At 46.3% G+C, this 12,539-nt stretch overlaps 2 long non-coding RNA genes across 2 annotated transcripts in view; one reads left to right on the top strand and one right to left on the bottom strand.

Moving 5' to 3' along the window:
• The window catches only part of LOC146871716 (uncharacterized), a 100,432-nt gene extending 88,743 nt beyond the window's left edge, over positions 1 to 11,689 (bottom strand). Inside the window, exon 1 of the long non-coding RNA XR_014981043.1 lies at positions 9,984 to 11,689. This is a non-coding gene — a long non-coding RNA (uncharacterized LOC146871716). The remainder of the gene's footprint in view (positions 1 to 9,983) is intronic.
• A 64-nt stretch (positions 11,690 to 11,753) lies between these two features.
• LOC146871714 (uncharacterized) overlaps positions 11,754 to 12,539 on the top strand; it is a 490,791-nt gene continuing 490,005 nt past the window's right edge. Inside the window, exon 1 of the long non-coding RNA XR_014981044.1 lies at positions 11,754 to 12,178. This is a non-coding gene — a long non-coding RNA (uncharacterized LOC146871714). The remainder of the gene's footprint in view (positions 12,179 to 12,539) is intronic.

The raw sequence follows: 12,539 nt of genomic DNA, 5'->3' as shown, positions 1-12,539 counted from the left end.
AGACAGCTGGCGGGAGTCTAGACGCACAGGTCACATGTGATCTGGAAATGGACAGATGACACACATTTCCATTAAGGGTTCCATGTCAAAAACGGATGTCACAGACATTGAGACAACGCAGACATTGCCTCATGTCAGGAAGTCATCTTCGAACCATCATGACACATGTAACGTGTGAGTCCACATGTGGCATGGTGTGCGTATATATGTGTCATGCACAAATGCACACATACACATGTTGGATGCCGCAACAGCAGATGGAGTTGACGGAACACCAACGGAAAGCTCATGGGAACACATGACACACTGGGAGTCACATGTGAGGTGTAATTATCCGTGTACCTGCCATCAGGGGACAGTTGCGGGTGTTGCTGACTGTGCCATACCAGTGATGCAGTGCTTGACTGGTGTGTCGCACATGCACACATGTGCAAAGTGTGAAGGGGAAGTGTGCCACGTAGTGCCCCATCACACATGACATGTGTAAGCAGCTCATCACACATCTATTGTGCCACAACATGAGGAGACATGTGCCACATCACTGCCTGACACACCTAGGCCCTGCACATGAAGGACTGCACTGACAATGACTTGATGTACAGCCTTGTGCGAGTCTGACACCTCCATTCCTTTCGTGTGTGCCTCCTATCACCAGTGTAAGCAGTGAAACGCAGTACACACGCTCTGAGGGCGTGTGTAGGGCCCGTACTCACGCGTGTAAGGGCTGTACACGCGTGAGTACGTGCCTATCACTATCGTTGGGGGTACCGTAGGGCCTAGTGATACGGCACTTACTCACGCGTGTACGGCCCGTACACGCGTGAGTACGTGCCGTATCACTAGGCCCTACAGTACCCCCAACGATAGTGATAGGCACGTACTCACGCGTGTACGGGCCGTACACGCGTGAGTACGTGCCTATCACTAGGCCCTACGGTACCCCCAACGATAGTGATAGGCACATACTCACGAGTGTACGGCCCGTACACGCGTGAGTACGTGCCTATCACTATCGTTGGGGGTACCGTAGGGCCTAGTGATACAGGCCGTACACGCGTGAGTACGGCCCGTATCACTGTAGTGATGGTGCCCTAGGGGTACGTGTGAAAAGCGCCGTACCTGTGTGTGGATTTAAGGATTACAATGGGGACACATGAGGGACAAGTATTAGGGCCTAAATGCATGCTGGTTGTCATGGATACCGAGTTTCAAGTTCAAAATTTTACACCATGTGATCTGGAAAAATCAGTTGGCCACGTTTAACAATGTTTCAAAGTGGTTGTTGACTTGACATGATGCTGCAAAATCGAAAGATGCAAAGGCTGTCATTGGTGTATGTTTAAAGGGATTGGAGGAAACGTAGGATGCAAATGAGTCTGACCAATCACTCTGTACTCCTGTATATGAAATAGGCCAGCAAGGCAGATATAAGGCAGGCAGAACCCATGAGAGGGCACTTGCCTGCACAACATGTCAGTCGATACCACTGCTGCTGTATTGTCTCCCTCTGGCACCATGTCAAGGACTGTGGAGAGGGCCCAGCCTTTCACCCAGGAGGAGAACGAGGCCATGCTGGATGTGATCCTCCCACAGTACCCCATGCTGTATGGTCGACCAGGGGAGCAGGTGAGTGCTTGATGTAGTTCATGTGTGCACTCCTCACTTGCATTGTGCTTACTGTGACATTCACTGTAAGTGCAAGGCACATTCCGCCAGTCAAATCCTCTTGGGCATTCTTGTTCTATTGTCCTGCGGTGATTCAGTGGTCACCCCGGTGTGACAGATGACTGCACCCACAGATGTGTGTGAGAGTTGAGTGGAGCTGTGGTGAGAGTGGTGAGAGTGTCCAAATGATGTGTACGCCCCCTGGACATTGATGTGTGTGAATGTTTCTTGTCATGTGGATGAGTGTCTATGTGGAGTGTTGCACCACCGCTGCATGGAGGAGGCAACTGCTCAATCAATCTGATGTGTGAAGTAAGCCGTGCTGTGTGTCTGACTTGCTGAGCTAGCCCCACACCTGTGACCCCCTCCGGCAAGTGGCACAAGTGCAGAGTGAGGTTTGCATCCGCTGTTGCCAATGGCAGGTGATTGAGGTGTGCCTGTCTGTCTGTGTACTCTGCTGAGGTTTCGTCAGTGGCCTGGCGCATGTGACTGCTTTGCGTTGCTGTCCATCAGCCTTGTGTTGCTTGGGATGCACAGTATGTGCCATGATCAGGGATTGGTTTGCACACCTCATGCCACCTGTGTACTTACTATGCCATGTAGTGCATTGCTGCGTCCCCAGTGGAAAAAGTCCCTATGACTAAGGTGCTATTACTTGCCAGCATACTATGCCCTGTTCTACAAATCTAAGATGGTCAACTGTGTGTCTCTGTGACATGGTGCAGGTGTAGTGATGTTGTCCCACTTTGTCATCCACACAGGTATCCCCCTACCACAAGGGAAAGATCTGGAAGGACGCCGTCAAGGCCGTGCAATCGGCGGAGGGTCGCAGTCGGCGCCTGCCACAAGTGAGGAAGAGATGGCAGGACATCCGGTGCTGGACCCGGAGGATCGCCCGGGTCATGCTGAAGGAGGAGGCTCCTCGCAAGCATGGCGGGCGCCGGCGCCTGACCCACCAGATGCGGCGTGTTCTGGTGGTGGTCTTCCCTGACCTGGATAGGCGGATACAGGAGTTACAGCAGCAGGAAGGGGGTAGGTACATGTGTGTTTGTTGTGTGTCGCAAGCTTTTGTTGCTGCTCAGTCGCCTGGAGACACTGCCAGGGTATATATGTGCAGTGCATATCCTGTTCCCCCACAGTCAACCTGTGCTGTTCTTCCTCCCTTCCCCTCCTTGACATGTGTTACCTGGTCTGTGTGTGATAACTATTGCACATGGTCATCTAGGCTGCCAGTTTATCAAGGTGCACACTGCTTTCAGCATCATGTGTGAGGGTGGTCTGCCTGTGCCCTGTCCTGTACAGTCATTAGGGGGTGCATATTTGTTGCCACTGATGCTGAGTCCCAACATAGGAGTGTGAGGTTTCAAATGAACAGACTTGCTGCATGCATTACCAATGTTGTGGCCTCAGACATGATGTGCATGAGTGGGATATATGCATAGTGCCGGGACGGTTGCTCCTGTAAGTCAGCTCATTCCAGGACCACGTGGACACTGCTGAGCACACAGTGCTGGACAATCGGAAGCCCAATGCCCAAATTTCTTACAGTACGCACACTGGTCAGCAGACAAATTCGAACGAGTATAAGAAGGGAAAGACGAACCATAAGATCCACGTCCACCTCTATCACTACCTCAAAAAGGCGGACCATAAGCCTGAGCCAACATAACCTTCGTTTTTAATTCTTTAGTCTTCTTATCCTCATTACCCTTTGCTTCTAATTCCTGGCGTTCATAATACTGAGCCATAGTCAAGAGAGAAACCGGAGAAGAGGTATTCCATGAACTCTCACTGGCTTTTAAGCGACTAGCTATTCCTGGCAACAGGTTTGCGACATATTTATCGACAAACAGATGTCTGCCCGTGTCATCTGTCAATGACTGGCCACTAAAATCGTGGAATGCTTCTTCAAAGTGTGTAAAGAAATCAGAGACCGATTCATCTGCCTTTTGCTTACAAGACGCTAAAACAGTCCAATCTATCTTTTTAGGGGGAATAATCATTTTTAACTTAACTAATATAGCTACGGGAAGATCTAAAGTTAACTGACATGGCTTCTGTGCGGGTTCCCTTTCTACATCCATTTGTTCTAACTCTTTCCATAACGCCCCAAAAGCTGCACGATCATCAATTTTACGAACAGTTCTCCACATATCAGGCGGTAATATCAAGCCGAAAAATAAATCAATATCAGGCAAAGTCATAGTACTTAGAGCTAATAGCACCCTCAACTTCCTCATAAAAAGCGGCTGGATTTTTCCGCGGATCAGGCAATGCAGTTTTAAGTGCCATGACATCTGTCCTATTCCAAGGAGTGTAAACCCAATTATAAATAAAATAACCCTTTGCATCGATAGAGGCCTTATCATCACTTGTACGTTGTCCTTTAGGAGGGACATACAAAGGTGCGGCCTCCCGCATAGGTTTCGCATGAACTATCATAGTCTTATCTGTTCAGGAGATAGAAGCTTGTGCCACGCCTTTCTGAGATGTCTGTGCAGCTACGTCTGCAGCCTTTTTCTCCTATTGCAAACTGACTGCATCAACACGCAGTTTAACCAAACGCCTGATTGTATCATTCACCTGGGGGAAAACAAAAAGACCATCACGCATTTGCTTACAATTAACTGCTACATCGTCGGGCTCTAACTCCTCAGAATATTTCCTAAACAGCTCAAGGACCTCTGCGGCAAACACCTCAGTAAAATACAGCTGCTCCCTTTCCTGCCACCCTTTCATACTATCTAGAAGTTCAGAGGCGGGGGCAATGCTACGAACTGCTTTACGCGCAGCAGATCTAAGCTGGGTCGAACGCGCAGCGGTCAACATAGAACGAGTTTCTCGTGCCTTGTGTTCCTCCGAACTAGAGTCCTCATCTGACTCATGAGGGGCAGAAGGAACAGTATACGGAGGTGGAGGACGATCTAATAATAAGGAATCATCTTGTGGTTTATTAAGTATAGGGTAAAGGGGCCGCCGAACAGCGTATTGGCCAGTTACCTGTAAATTGAGCTCCCTATCTTCTCTCTCTTTTAACTCTTTTATTTCTTTGTTCTACAGCTCTAATGCTTTCACATAAATGTTCTTTCGCTGTTCTTTTTCAATCAAGGCTTGCTCACGCTTCATTCGTTCATGCACTTCTTTCTCCCACATTCGTACACAATCAAACATATCTTGCCTAGTCTTTCGCTTACACAGACATTTTTTCACATACTCAATCTTTCGTAAATCAAATGACCCATACATAGGCCAACGCAACTCAGGATCCTTACGAGTGTATTTATTCCATAATGTGCTGTACATTATAGAAGAAAGACTATGCTTAATATACATATCCCTATTAGGCGTCCCCTCCGGGGGGGGCCGGTTGTGCTTCATCGAGTCTCAAATTGGTACCACTACAAAAGCAACACATCCTACGAAGTGTGCTAAAAACAGGCATGCCAAAAATAGTGCAGAATATGCAGTATTATAATCAAAGTAGCACTTAAGGTACCTTTAGTACGATGTGCCGTTCAAATCAATTCAGATAGAGAAAATTCTCCTCATTACCTGCCTATATAAATTGCAATTTATATATATATATGAATCACATAGAAACCTAAGTTGGCCAACACAAATTCCAAAATACAAAAGCCGCAGTAAGTGTTACTAAACTACCTTACCAATCCCAGGCATAAAAACCAACAGCAAGCGCCGCAGAATGACACTTACCAATCACTTGGTGTCCAGGTTCCAACTGCCAAGTTCTAAAATTTACCAAATGGTCACTGCACGGCGAATCAACAGAAGAGGTCTCAGTCGAGGACCGGCACCACCTGGATGGTCAGATCAGAAAGAAAGGAAAAACGCCGTGGTTGCCAAGACTCGGGTCTCATCGGGCAGCGATCGCGTCCAGAGCGAGATTCCAATCCTTCGTCCCGACCAATCCTTTGGGCATCCGAGTCGCCGATGAGCCCCACTGGTTGGGTGCCAATTTGTAGAAGTTGACCTCAGCTAGGCCTACCAGTGCAAAGGGTTCGCCCTTCTCTGCACAGAGTCCTCAGACCAATAGGAAGAAGTTGGCACAGAAACTGGAATAGAAAATACAAAGTTTAATAAACCTCATGAGGTGGAACTACATTCACACAGCACCCTTCGGTATTGAATGAAGTAGCACACCAAACAGAAGGAGCATGGTCCTTTTATACCCACACAGGGGCTTGAAAGATGGTGGTACAAGTACAGCAGAAGATTTTATGTACATATAAGGTCATATAGAAAACTCACTGGGCATGTGCAAAGGTGGAAAATGCTAAATATAGTTCGTTTCTAGGCAGATTACAAGAGCAGTCAACACTGAGGGAGGACAAAGCACATGGTGAGCACATGGCAAACAAAATGGCTGTCAGAAATACAAAATGGATTCCGCAAAATGGACAAGATAGCCTCTAAATACAAGATGGATTCTGCTAATGCTAAGCCAATCGCTGCCAATTTACAACACGAGGAGCCTGCCTGCCCGAGAAGAGCTACCAGGAGGCGACCAAGGCGGGAGAGTGACGGCACTGCCGTGCCTGCGAGCGCCGCGCTTCTCCGACTCAGTGCACTGAAGCAAAGCGCCTCACCAGGCTGTGAGTTTGAGAGACGCGACACTGCTAAACATAGAACCGTGTGCAATACCCAACTTTCTAGCGCACAGCGCAATGCGAGCTTAACTTTCATGCGCAGGGTGTGACATCACTGCCATGCGATAAACAGAGAAGGGACGAGGCAGTGCAGTGTCATTACCATGTGTTTAAACACTGTTTGTATTCCCTGTGTGCAACTGTCTCACTCCGCATTAAAAAAAAACCTGAAATTGCATGAGGCTTGCGAGGACGGAAGGGGGACAGTAGATGTACACACCGCGTGGCTGTACGTGCGCGTACACAGGCTCCAATCGCCCTGCGCTTGCCCATCTCCTGTCCCACTTCCGAGGCAAGTCAGCAACAATAGATCTCGCTGGCGACAGCGCTTTCGCGCTGCGTTCCCCAGGCGAGACCTAAAAAACCACAACCACTAAACCACAGAACAGCATAACAAAAACAACAGAATAACTATACAGCACAAAAGACAAGGCAACTCAAATAGCAACAACACACCACAAGCAATAATACACAAGTAAACACAATACCAAATAATGATATAACACCACACAACACATCAACACAACAGGCTACACTAGTACAAACCCCACTGCTTCATGTTATGGTTGTTTTATGATGATGTCTTGTGTTGGTGTAGTTTTATGCTGTGTTTTAACCCCTTCAGCGCGGCGCGGATTACCGCGCTGTGCTGAAGGGTTCTTGCGCGGGCGGGGCCGTGACGGAGCGGTTCCGTCATGCGCACAGCGCGACCGACGCGCATGACGGAACCGCTCCGTCACAAGCATCGAAAGGGTTAATGTGCTTTGTTTTTCTTTTGGTGTGGTGCTGTGTTTGGTTTGATGTGTTTTGTTGTGCTCTCGAGTTGCCTTATGGTGTTTTGTGTTTAAGTTTGCATTGTTCTTTTGTGCTAACTTATTATGTTGTATTGGTGAGTTGTATGCTGTCCTTTGATTGGTGTAGTGTTGTCTTAATGTGTTGTTTCTGTTGTTTGGGTTGTGTTGTTCAATGTTGTGTTGGCCTTTTGTATGTATAGTGTGCTGATATTTTGTTGCTATGTAATACCTTTATTGGAGTGCTCTTTTTGCTGGGGTGTTGAAGCGATTTGTATCGTGTTGTTATCTTGTGTTTTTGCTGTGCTGCTGTGTTGTCTTCTCCATGTGTTGTTTTATGTTTAGATTGTATTGTGCTGTTTTGGTGTGCTTTGCTGCTCTTGTATTGTGCTCTTGTTACTGCCTTGTGCTATTTTGACATTAGGTTGTGTTACAATTATATTGTTGTGTTTGCTGTTTGTTCTGTTGTGTCAGTGCTGTGTTCATTTTTGTTGTTATGGTGTTGTGTTCCTCTTTGTATAGTGACAATATATTGTGCTGCCGTGTGCTGTTTTGTTGTTGTTTTGTGCTGTTGTATTACTGTGCTGTTATTGTAGCACTGTGTAAAGTTATTGTAGCATGATGGTGTGTTCTTCAGGTATTGTGTTACTGTTGTACCACAACCACAGTCTGTCTGTTTAATCATGCACATACACGTGTTATTAACCTCCCGACTTTAGCAGCTTTAGCGGGGTGGGTGTCACTGGGCAGTTCTGTGTTACGTGCAACATTTAAGTTGTTGTTTAAAGTTCCTTTGACTTTGATCAGAGAGTCTGGTCTCCAAGAAGCTCATTCATACAACCTCTTGCACTCGAAGTGAGACAGGGAGGGATGGAGAGTGGATAGATGGATGAATGCAGAGATGGATGGAGACGAGACTGGAGGCAGAATTGGTTGGATGGAGGCATGTATGGAGAGAAGAGTGGATGAAGAGAGGATGGCTGGATGGATAGATGAAAGGATGGAGAGGAGAATAGCAAAGAGTTGGATAGCAAGATAGATCGATGGATAGAAAGAAGGATAAATGGATGCAGAGCAAGGATAGAATGATGGATGGTAGGAAACAAGGAAGGTAAAATGGATGGATGGTAGATGGATGGAAAGAAAGATGATGGATAATGCATGAAAAAGGATGGAAGGAAAAGACAAAGATTGGTGAACAGAAGTAAGGATGGATAAGAAGACAGACGGAAAGGAGGATCAATGAACGGATGACAAAGGCAGAAAGAAGGATAGATGATAAAAGTACATAAAGGATGGAAAGAAGGGAGAAAAGCAAGGTGAAAAGAGAAAGAAAAATGGAGAGTGGGAAGGACAAAAGAATGAAAGAAGGATTAGGAAAAATAAGAAAATTTAAGAATTTCAAAGTTCTCTCTGGAGGTGCAAACTCCCCAACAACTCTCCTGCTTACTCAGAGCTATTTGAAATGTGGTTTAACATGGGGGGCATTTTATGTTCTAGCTACTTCCTTTTAATGCACATATAATCTTGTCTCATACTTGCACTGCTTCCATTCCACTTTAATGATATGACGTTAAAACGCTTTGACATTTAAAAACTTTTCCTGGAGAAGTCCTATCCTCACTTTCTAACAGGGCACCTAACTATGGGTTCAGATTGATATGAATGGGCCGCAGCTGAAGCTCTGTACTCCTGTTCCTTCTTAGTGGTGGCTGTTGATGTTTAAAAGTGATGGGGTGCAACAACTGCACTGTATTTATAGGAGTAAGAGAGTTCAGTTCTCTTGACGGCAGTTTGGGATCATTTGGGAAATGGGATCACATAATGCATTTTACAACACATTTTCTCCTAAACTTGCTAAAAAGAAAAGGTTTTGAAGGGACAGTCATAAATATTCCAGTACACCCATGGTGTGAAACTAAGCCTGACCCTCCCAGAAGTGTTGCAGGTTTGCCTGCCCTAAAATACGTTTAAGAAAGTAGTGGTAAAATATTGCATTTTAGCACAATGTCCCTAAACATAGCCTAAAAATCCATAAGTGAAATGGGTAATACAAGAAATTAACTTTTATATGACCTATGATTTTCCTTAGCATCAATCTACAATCATCACTAAAATCTGCTTTATATGTATAATTAAAAATACAACTAAAAAAGCCCACGAACATCAGCTTATCAGCATATAAATAAAAAACATATTTGGTAGCAACTCCCCACTTTTTTTTAAAAAAGACGTGGTTTCTCCAAACAAAAACTTATCACTTTCATGAAAAAAATTCCTGGGATACCACCTATTTATTTTTACAAATGAATGCACATTCAGTGCCTAAACATCTTTTTTTCATGTCCATCAAATACCAACATGTACTACTGCCACACATAGATAAAGTATGCCTTCCATGCCTGCCTGTCACCTTCTCATGACACAGCTGCTCCCAATAAGCCAGGAATTACCATTATTACACCAGAGTCTGCTGTATTTCAATGGAGTCTCAAGGAACCGTCATGGAAGGGCCGAATATGCCAAAAACAACCAAGATGTCACAGCCAGCCTTTGGCCCCAGAATATTAAGACTCTACAGCAACATGCTGTGGGTAGCCCCAAAATGCTAGGAATGGCTACCAATATGCCAGGGCCAGGAGGGCATCATTCTGCCATGGATGGTCACAAAATGTCAGCTATCACTATCAACTATGCCCAATATGCTTACCACCAATATAAACCAATGAAAGGAGCCGGCCAGCACACTTGCTCACACTTTCATACGCACATGCATTTCACACACTCTTTCTTACACACACACTTTTACACACACAGTCAACCACACACAGACACATTTCAGAGCACTTTTTTTGCTTACCCTCTGCTGCCCGAAAAGGTCCCTCGTTGGATCCTCATCAGCTTTAAATCCAGAACTTCTGTCAATGCTGCATGAACCCCCAGGCAGGCACACAGCTGCTTTCTGGTTGAAGTTTCTGCATTACAAGGTCTGTGGAGTCACATTTGCAGTGTGCTATCGATTGCACAGTAAGTGTAGTGCTGGGCCTAGCCATGAGCAAGAGTGTCATCAAGTAGTGTTTGATTTTGAGGGCTGTGAAGCCTGCTTGAAGGCCCACTTCTTGTCAAAGAGAGCACTACCTGTCTTTGCTTTAAATACACAAATTGCATGTGACAGCCTGATGGAGTTCTACTAGCCTGCAAAGACATCTGCAGTATGTGTATGCTTTTTATCCTGCCAGTATGAGAGTCTGAAGAACTTCAGACTATCACAATTGTGGGAAAAGGTGGGAGGTCAATTCCCACACTCCATAATGGGCGAGCCACCACCATTTATTCTTTTTCTGTAAACAATGAGGAGAATCAGTGACCTCATATTGTAGTGTAACAACAAGGGCATGAAATCTGGAACTGGTAGACTCTTTCAATATATTACTGGACCTAAGGTGTATGAGAAGCCTCGACAAAGCAATTGATAACTGTAAACATGATTTGGCTGTTTGTGAATTTCATTGGATATGATGGTAGTATATTACTCTTGTTACATATTATGTATCTAAACTTTATGAACGTAAACATCTTCGTGCAAGAAAATATATTTGATCGAACTGTGAACGCAAGGACTAATTGGCTCATTTATTTATGCTTAGTTGTCAAACTTAGATTTATACTTTGTATGCGGTGCCTCAATATTCTTTTGTGTTCTATTTAAAGTATGTTCATGTTTGTTTGTCAATCTTAGAATTGTAATTTGTATGCAGTGCCTCAATATCCTTTAGTATTCTAAAGTATATTTATGCTTGTTTGTCAATCTTAGAATTTTAATTTGTATAGGGGCTCAACATGGGTGTAGCTAGTGTGAGTGCACCTTGCTCTGAGCCATTCCTCCTAACTTCCCCACAATTTATTTTGTGTGAAAATGTGTTTGCACAACACACTGTGCTACATACCACCAAATAGCATGGATTAAAATGTTTTGTCACATAGCATTTGCTAGTATAACAAAACTGTTCTTCTGGATTACTTTATTGGGCAAAAACAGGCAGCGCTTAATTTGAGCTCATGGTTGCAGTTGGGGCCCACTGACACTCGTTTTTGGGGACTGGGATTTATTTTTCATCAATAAACTTTCACCCAGAACAAGAGTGCGAGAAAGGCAGTAAATGGGGAAAGAAGGAGAACAAGCAGTGACTCAGTGCCTCCCCGTTGGCACACCCTTTCAGGTGTGTATGGGCTGCTCTGCCCCTCCTTCCTGAACCTCCGCCCACGCCTCAGGGTCCTGCCCACCCGCTGAAACTCTGCTCCGTGGCCTTGCTGGCGCTGTCCATTGTCACCCTTCGCTAAGGGCCGATGGTCCCTCTGTGCCGTCGTCAATCTGTAATGCGACCAATGTGGACCTAGGCCTAGGGGGACGCGTTTGAAGGGGGCTCCAGCCTTGATACCTCCCTGGCGCCGTGAGGGCAACGGCATCTCAGCACCATAACTCAGAAGGGCTCTCAGATAGGGAGCACTTACCGGACTAAAGACCTTCAGGTCCGCCGTGAGGGCAACGGCTGCATCACGAACTACGACTCCCAGGCTCCCTTGACTGGCGCTAGCAGGAGACGTCAGTGGCAGGCGTCACCTGCCTACATCTACGCTGCACGCTTCCCGCAGCGCGGGACGCGTTTGAAGGGGGCTCCAGCCTTGATACCTCCCTGGCGCCGTGAGGGCAACGGCATCTCAGCACCATAACTCAGAAGGGCTCTCAGACAGGGAGCACTTACCGGACTAAAGACCTTCAGGTCCGCCGTGAGGGCAACGGCTGCATCACGAACTACGACTCCCAGGCTCCCTTGACTGGCGCTAGCAGGTGACGTCAGTGGCAGGCGTCACCTGCCTACATCTACGCTGCACGCCTCCCACAGCGCGGGACGTGCGAGGGACGCGTGCGGGCAGCGCCCGGGCCAAGGGCGGGCCCGTCCTTGCCCGTCATAGCCCGGAATAGGCTGGGCTGGGCCACGTTATTTGGCCCCCCTTTTCAACAAAGGACTCTGGTGTGGACACAGGAGAGCAAAGGTACTGTCTGTATTGATCACCGTATAACACCGGGCTGCCCCTGTCTATTGCCAATCTGTCTGTTCAGGCGGGAAGGTCGGCATTTCGTAATTATAAGTGTATTATTGTTGAAATTATTTACGGTTTTTAACTGCAAATCATGAATAAGGCCAAGGCTAAATTGGGGAACAGGGTGGCAGGTACACTGGATGCTTTCATTACCAGAGCCAACACGGTTTTAACTCAGGAAATAAATGAAACAGAACGTAGACTCTCCTTGGACCTTCAAAGTTCAATCTCTAGGCTATCCCTAACCCCTGAATTCCTCCCCTTATTGCAACCCAGTGTCGTAGAAGATTCCCCTGTTAATACATCGACATCC

This window comes from Triturus cristatus, chromosome 1_1 (assembly GCF_964204655.1).
Source record: "Triturus cristatus chromosome 1_1, aTriCri1.1, whole genome shotgun sequence".
Taxonomy (NCBI): Eukaryota; Metazoa; Chordata; class Amphibia; order Caudata; family Salamandridae; genus Triturus; species Triturus cristatus.
The sequence above is the reverse complement of the archived record's forward strand: the minus strand, read 5'-3'. Positions and strand labels throughout refer to the sequence as shown.